This window comes from Lucilia cuprina, chromosome 2 (genome assembly GCF_022045245.1).
Source record: "Lucilia cuprina isolate Lc7/37 chromosome 2, ASM2204524v1, whole genome shotgun sequence".
NCBI lineage: Eukaryota > Metazoa > Arthropoda > Insecta > Diptera > Calliphoridae > Lucilia > Lucilia cuprina.
The window spans coordinates 47,768,731-47,777,575 of record NC_060950.1 but is presented as its reverse complement, the minus strand read 5'-3'; the positions used below and the strand labels follow the sequence as shown (position 1 = coordinate 47,777,575).

The window sequence follows — 8,845 nt, the reverse complement described above, 5'->3', positions numbered from 1 at the left end:
ATTTTAAGCACTATTTTTGAGTTTTAAGTTTTCTTTTTGGTTTTTAAACTTTAAGATGTTTTAATGTTTTCTTATTTTTGCATGTTTGTTTTTCTGTTTAATACATTTACGCCATTGTATCATTTTTAAATATTTATTGTAAACATTTTGTTAGAGTTTAAGAACAAATTTTAACTTTAGATGTTTTAAGTTAGATTTTTTTCCATACTATAACAAATTCTAACACATTACGTATTATTTATGAATTATTTAACCGATTTTCACTATTTGTTTTAGAAATCTAATTGTCTAACCATAATTATACCAGTTATACTAAATGATTTTCTTTAATTTTACGATTTATAATAAGTTGATTGCTGACAGATGATATTAAGCTAATTTGGTGGAGTTTTATAACGACGATGTTGAATAAAAAGTAGAAGTGACATCACCATGACTTTATTCCTTTAACTCTCTTATCCAATGTTAAAATTGAAATTCTGTCACTGATCTGTCCAGTTGGAGATGATTGAGAGAATCGAATAGAGAATTATATAAAAATTATTGTAAGTCAGCAGCGTGGATTTGGGTGACGTCACATAACATAACGGTCACTCGTGTCTCACTTAATGTTGTCTCTTCACTATTCTAAACAGTGATGTGTGAAAATATAACACAGACAATGGAAATTTCTGTCTATAGAAATCTATTTAAAAGGACTTAAATTAAAATTTACTAAAATTGGTGTAACATGTCAGATTTACCTTTTAACAAATAAATATACTCCGGTATATTTATCCGATTATCACTGAGGCTAATATTAATGAATCGATCACACGTTATATTAATACTCCGGTGGACTAATTTGAGTGCAAATTTATGGATAAAAGAGTTCCCAAAAGTAGGATGGATTAGAAGTCACTCTTATCTATGTGTAAATTTATTATATTTTAATAATAACACAAACTGGTATACACAATTCCTTAAATTTTTATTTTACCTTTTCTTTGAACGTAGGAAGGAATTTAGTTTTATTAAAATCAAATTAGTTTTAATATTGTATTAAAAGTATAACGGAATATATAACTTTTTATAACTTGAATATCATCAAATACTTGTTCTATATGTAGATATCTTTACAAGATGTTAATGCGTTGAAGATCAAAAAGAAAAAGAAAGAATTAACACGCTGTTAAGACTTAATTAGCCTCTCATTAGTGATTGAAATGTACATACATATGTACACACGTAGCTACATACTATATGATCTACTTGAAAAAAGTGATGACAATCTACAGAATAGTCCATAGTTCATTCCCCGACAGCCGGTTCTACGTACCGGAATGACCCGAAATTTTTCGGCCAAGGGCTGTCAACCTCAGCAACAACTACACATTTTTACCAACGGAGCAACATCTTCCGGCATTGCTGCTCCGTATCCTATTGGTCCGTGTCGGAATCGAACTAAATCCCGGACCATGGTTCTGTACAGTTTGCCAGAACCGGTTGCACCATATGTCCACCCAATTACGGTGCAACACTTGTTTGGGCTGGTGTCACCTCAGAAACTGCTCTGGACTAAATCATCATCGGGAGTGGTCGGAGACTTTTGTCGCCCCATGCTGCCAACAACAGCGACGAAATTCATTGGCAGCATCGACATCGTCATCGTCGACATCTTACGCCACACCTCCACCCTCCCCACCGCAATCACAACAACCGCAGCAAAGACAACATCTTCAGCAGCAACAACAACCCTCGCCGCTGACTCCATCGATTGCGGTCCAGAGACCTGGGGTGATATCCATATTGCAGTTTAGTTGCAATGGCCACCAGAGTAAATTACCCGAGATAACCAGATTTATGCAGCTAAACAACATCGTGGTCGCTGCGGTCCAGGAGACAAAACTGACGAGTAATTCCAGTCTGCACAGTTGTAACGGTTACAACGTTCTCCGAAAAGACCGCACCAGAAGCAACCCACCGTTGCATTGCATTTATAATTCATAACACAGTGCAGTATAGAGCTCTTTCCCTTGATCTCAACGCTAGGGACCAATACCTTGAAGTCCAAGGTATTGCAGTCAGATCGGGGGAAACCGACCTAGAGCTCTATAATGTCTACATTCCGCCAGTAGCCAGTTGTCCATCAGACTACCGTCTCGACATTAGGACATTATTAGACGGCGATATGCGTCTAGTCCTTGGGGACATTAACGCGCATCATCAGCTCTGGCACTCTAGTCTAGGGAAAGACCAGAGAGGCGCGTCACTGGCGGAACAAATAGATGAATCCACCTTCTGCACAATAAATTATGATGCCCCCACACGGATTATGGGTAACTGCGCCAGCTCTCCAGACATCACAATAGCGAGCCCTGGTCTGATAAACTACGCAACGTGGAGAGCAGTAGTTTCTCTAGCCTCAGACCACTTACCCATAATCGTTTGTCTGGATCGACCCAATGACTTTATCGTCTCTGAACGCCGTCTCTACATAAACCAAAAAAAAGCAGACTGGCCCGGCTTCAGAGAATTCACTGATCGCATCTTCAATGATCTTCCAGCTCCTAGCAACGTACACCAAGCAGAGAGCAAGTTCCGCGAAACCGTCATCGCAGCAGTAGCCCGCTTTATTCCTGCTGGTCGACTATCCTTAGTGCGACCGCACTTCCCAGCAGAAGCAGCGAGACTAGCAGATGAGCGCGATGACCTCCGAAATATCAACCCCGACGACCCACGTATTGTCCAGCTGAATCATGATATCAGCAGGTTGGTAAATGAGGACAAGCGGAATAAATGGTTAGATCATTTGAAGAACTGCAACTTGAGCTCAGGTGTTAGTAAGTTGTGGTCTACGGTTCGATCTCTCTCCAACCCGACGAAGAAGGATGACAGGGTAGCGATTAAGTTTGCAGATACCACTATTTCCGACCCTGAGCGGTGCTCGCGTGCATTTTGCCGACTTTTTTTGAGCACCCAGAGAGAGATAAGGCGAAACGAAGTGTTGTTCGCAAACTTCACAACCTTCCAGTCTCGAACATTCCACAACCTTTCACCCCGTCTGAAGTGGCAGTGGCCATCAACACAGCCAAACCATCTAAGGCGATTGGCCCCGACGGTATATCCATGCTGATGCTGAAACACCTTGGCGAACGGGGAGTCGAGTACTTGACAATGGTTTTTAACCTGTCAATGAGCAGCCTGATAATACCCAATGCCTGGAAAAAGGGTAGAGTCATCCCGATACTGAAACCAGGGAAGAACGCGACAGAGGGTCAATCCTACAGGCCGATTTCCCCCCTGTCACCAGTCGCGAAGACTCTTGAGGCGCTCCTCCTCCCCCTGCTGTCCTGCCATCTTACAGCAGCTCGCCACCAGCATGGATTCCGTAAGATGCACAGCACCACCTCAGCATTAACCGCCATAACCACTCAGATCTCACAAGGCTTAAACCAGCAGAGGCCTTGTGAAAGGACAATCCTTGTGGCGCTAGATTTATCGAAAGCCTTCGATACAGTCAGCCATGCCACACTCTTCCAGGACATCCTGAAGTCCACCATGCCCAACAACTTGAAGAGATGGATTGTAAATTATCTGAGTGGCCGTCAGTCGTTCGTTGAGTTTAGAGACAAATGTTCCAAAACCCGTAGAGTTAAACAGGGAGTACCACAGGGCGGTGTCTTATCCCCCTATTGTTTAATTTCTACCTCTCTAAACTCCCCACACCTTCCACAAGGTGTGGAAGTGATATTATATGCGGACGACTGTACCATTATGGCGACGGGCCACAACGTTGATGAGCTATGCGATCGAGTGAATGGTTATCTCGGAGAAATACACAACTTCTTCACTGGACGTAACCTGAAACTATCACCAGCGAAATCTTCAGCTACACTTTTCACCACCAGGACGAAGGAGGTAAACTTGAACTTAGGCGTCGTAGTCGATGGAAACCAAATTCCGACTGTGAACCATCCAAAGATTTTGGGGGTCACCTTTGACAGCCTGTTTACTTCCTCAGCTCATGCCACTGCAAATACGCACAAATTGCGAAGTAGAAACAAGGTCCTCAAAGCGCTAGCCGGCAGCACCTGGAGAATGGACAAAGAAACCTTGTTGGCTACCTATAAAACTATTGGCCGGTCAGTGGTCAATTATGCTGCTCCAGTGTGGTCTCCATCGCTGAGTGATACCCAGTGGAGAAATATTCAAAGCTGCCAAAATGCCGCCCTAAGGACTGTAACGGGCTGCATGCAAATAACCTCAGAACACCATCTACATGAGGAAACGAAGGTTCTCCCAGTCAAGGAACATAATGTCATGCTGACTAAACAGTTCCTCCTGGGATGTCACCGGAGGAGTCATCCCAATTTTAACATCACACAGTTGGATGCTCCCCCGAGGCATGTCAGGAAGGACCTTCGTGTATACGAAGAGAGCATACGAAGTTATGTTCAGGATCCCTTAGATCGGACTTCGTATACAGCAGCTTTGAACGACATTCATAGAGACGCCATCAATACCGCGGTTTCAGGTTACCGCATGAATGTCGTTCTTGGAGGTCGCCCACCGCCCATAGCAGAAATAGAGAAGAACCTGCCGCGGAAAACAAGAGTTGCTCTGGCACAACTGAGATCGGGATGGAGCAACAGGCTCAACGCCTACTGGTCCCGCATAGACCGTGCCGTCCCCAATATATGCCCATCTTGTGGACAGGGTCCCCATGATACCCACCACATATTCAACTGTCCAGCCCACCCTACTTCACTTAGCCCAATGGATTTATGGACTAACCCCATTGAAGTAGCCCAATTTCTTGGCTTGAACCTAAATACAGAACCCCCGGATTAAAATTGTATAGTTTAAGCTGTTACATTGTTGTTGATATTAGCATGTTAAAAGTTTTGTATATTTTAATTTGTTATTTATAAATGTTACTTAGTTTAAATTGTAAATATGCTAGCACTGAACACTAAGAAGTGAAACGCTGTCATTTTTTTACAACAACAACGTTTCGCTCTTTTCACAGACGAGTTCTGTGTAACTCCAACACATATGTAAGAAACTTACTCTCTCTCCAAACTTCAAAACTTTGTCGCGAAAATTCGTGGCTTATAGAACTTGAAAATATTTTTTATCACTTAACGTTACATTTTATTATTTTTTTGCACACTTTAAATATATTTAATAGCCCGAAAAGATTTAATTTTTTACAAACGAAAAAAAAATATTTTTTATTTTTTGACATTTAATTTTTGTTGTTGAAAATAAAACGAAAAAAGAACAATGTTGTAAATTTTCGTATGGTACAAGAAAATAATATTTCAACTAACTTTATTATTATTTCAATATTGCAGATTAAAAAGCAAAGAGACGTTCATATATAATGTTTATAGATAAATTATGTTGCAAAATATTTAAAGAAATCTTCTAAAATATAAATTCAAATGAAATATTTTTTTTTTTTAATTTTTAAATCCGATTTTTTGCAACTATGTTGGCTTGAGAATTCTACTAATACATTCTTAGAGTTAGGTACCGACTGACAGTAGACATAGGTACTTTTTGACAGCGTTTCACTTCTTATTTATTCTTTGTATGCTAATTTTTAAATATTTATAAATATACTAGATAAATAAATATATTATTATTTTTTTATTCGATAGTTTTATTTTATTTATATATTTTAAATGTAATAAAATTCAAAAATTAAAATATTTTATAATGAAATAATATAAGAATTGTATTATAAAATGAATTATATAAATATTGTACCTGAAGTATTAAGTTTTAGCAATATTTGAGGGAATGTTCACTACACGGTATTGGCTTAAATATTGTTCGCCACTTTCTGCCATTAAAATAGAGCATTATCTTCCTAATCGCTGTCATATACGTTTCGTATAACCCAAACACAAGATAACATTTAATAAAGATTTTTATTGAAACAAAATTTAACAAAAAAACACTTTTTTCGTTTTATTTTCACGCACGAACAAACTCAGTTACTAAACTAAGATAATAAGTAACTTTACTGATTTCTGAAAAACACAAAACATATATTAAACTAGTTTTAACCAAAGAATGAAGATTACCTTTATCAGAAAAACTCGCCCTAAATCACATTTTATTTTTAACTGATAACCAGTAAAAAAGTATTTTTAGCACATATTCGTTCTTCAAAAGGTTCTTTATGAATTTTCTAAAATATATGAACCTAGAAATTAAGCATTTAGGGTAAGGAGTAAGTGAAACCCTTCGTTCTTCAAACTTCTATAATATTGAACCTAGAAACATTAATGTGTCATTCTATATAAAGCGATTATTATGTTCCAAAGTCACTCTTTGAATTTCTATAACATTTAGTCCAGAAACATGAAATTAAGCATGTACGGCCAGGAGTAAGTGAGATCCTATAAAAGGGATATTTTGATACTTGTTCGTTCTTTAAAATGTAATTTCAAAGACCTAAAATTAAATATGTAGAGTTCGGATTAAGTAAGAATCTATAAAAATAATTGCTTGGGTACTTTTTCTTTCTTCAAAAGGTACTTTCTATAATAATGAACCTAGAAACATAAAACATGGAGTTTTTTTAATTTTCGTTCCTCAATCTGTAAACAAAATGTTACATTGTCATACAATAAGAGTTTTTATTTTAACGCTTAAGGGTGGGTTTTACAGATACCGATAATCGACATTCTTTGTTCAAACCTAGTTTAATATAGGTTTTGTGTTTTTCAGTAAACAGTAAAGTTACTTATATCTTAGTTTAACTGAGTGTAATTGTCCACTTAAACTAAAGTTATAAGTGAGAAAATACAATTAACAAAAACAATAAAACAATGATTTTGGAAGAACAAAAACTTAATATTTTAAGTAAATTGCAATTTTCTGATTTGTTTTGTTTTATTTATTATTGTTTTAAATATTTATTTAACATTTTTCCAAAATTTTCCATTTTTCAAAAGTATTGTTTGGAAAAAACAGCTGTTCATTGTTTATGTTTTTCAGTGAAAAGTTGGCAATACTAACAAAATTAACTGAGCTTAAATCTTAAACTGAAAAACACAATCATCGGCTAAAGTCCGCCTAAATTTGTTCCGAGTTTAATGTAACAGCAAGTTAAGCCTAGATTAACTGAGGTGTAAAAAACCCGCCCTAAGTTTTTCATTTGTGCAAATGGGGAAGTTTATTCGACTTGTTTCGTGAAATCCCTGTTCAAATTCTGTTCAATTACAATAATTATAAACATTTAAAAACATTTTCAATAAATTTTTAAGTGAATAGTGAATGGATTTATGAGTTTGCGCAAGTTTACTAGTCTAAATATTCGCTCAAACCTATAAGGGTTTTTCAAATCATTTTCCATACAAGTCAACTGTGAGAATGGAAACATGCACAGGTTGCACAGTTTACTGGGGTTTGGGCGTTTAAATAAAAGCCCTTAATGTTTTTCTTATAAGAGATTCCACAATTTTACAAATTTAATTTTTTTTGTATAACCTTAAAAATATAGGAAGTTCTTTGAACTTCCTATGATTTATTTTTGAAAGCTATAACCAATGAGATGCTCATTTAAGTTAAACAATTTTATATTTTCGTAAATTTTGACTTTTATTATATATTTATATATCTCAAGTCCTTATTATTTTTAAGTAAATAACATTATGACTAATTAACTAATACCATCGATATGGGTATCAGTGGAAAGGTCTCTGAAATCGGTGATATCGGATAACAATCACTTGAGATTCATAATGTTTGTATAATAAAAATCAAAATATACGAAAATTTAAAATTTTAAAGTAAAATAACTCCTGTATTTCATAGAGTAGAGTTTTTAAACATATATAATAGAAAAGGCCAAATGTTGTCTACAAACTTTCATGTTAAGTACCATTATATAGATATGTTTTAGAGATAGGTTAGCTTAGGTTATGCAGACTGTACACTACAACGAGTATAGCTTTACTTGGGTCCAAATTGGTCCCTTTGTAATGTCTGAAAAGAAAATAAGTTGCGTAAAGAGAAAAAAGCAATAGAGACAGCAATTATAGTATGAGAAATGAAAAATAAACTGAAGTAGATAGAGTTAATATCAAAAAACATAATGTGTGTTTAATTAAAAATGCAAAAAAAAAATACATTCAGGTTGAACAGTTCATAGATCAGAAAAGTATGCCGACCCTATAACGAATCGATTCAAGGGCCTGGCAGTTACAAAGAAGATGAGTAATTGTTTCCTCTTATTCCTCATTTTGACAACTCCTACAGAAATAATTGTATGGAAGACCAATGCGACTTACATGGAATGACCAGTAAGAACTGATAATAGAGTACTCAGATTTTTTTTTTAATATGTAGGATGTTTTATTAGGATCCATATAGGGCCAAAGCATCTTAGCAGTTGAGTAAGTATATTCTCGATACCACCGGTCTTGAGCTAAACAAAAACAAATGTTATTTGTTTCCTAATAGCAGCTAGGGGACGCCGCAGAATTAGAGATAACGTTTTTTCCTTTAAAAAGTCAAAAGAAAAAACCCTTAAAAAGTTACCCTGGATCTCAATGGAATAATGATATTTTTATATATCAATGGGAAGCTCTTTCAAAGACATTTTCAATGATAACCATATCCGTTTATCAGTAATCATGATATATCTAAATATTTATAAAAACATATATGACAAAGAAAAATATACACTGGCAATGAGGACGAATAATACAACATATAAATTATTTAATAACATGAGGTCCAAATTAGATAAACTAGATAAATCCAATCTAGTGTATGGAATTAAATGTAATGGTGACGAAACCAACATATGCCAAAAGGTATATGTTGGTACAACGAAAACAAA

The 8,845-nt window shown here is 35.9% G+C and overlaps 1 protein-coding gene across 2 annotated transcripts in view; it reads left to right on the top strand.

Annotated features, from left to right (window-relative positions):
* LOC111682451 (transcription factor stalky) overlaps window positions 1–8,845 on the top strand; it is a 280,671-nt gene that overhangs the window by 2,603 nt on the left and 269,223 nt on the right. The gene's annotated exons all lie outside the window — the stretch shown is intronic.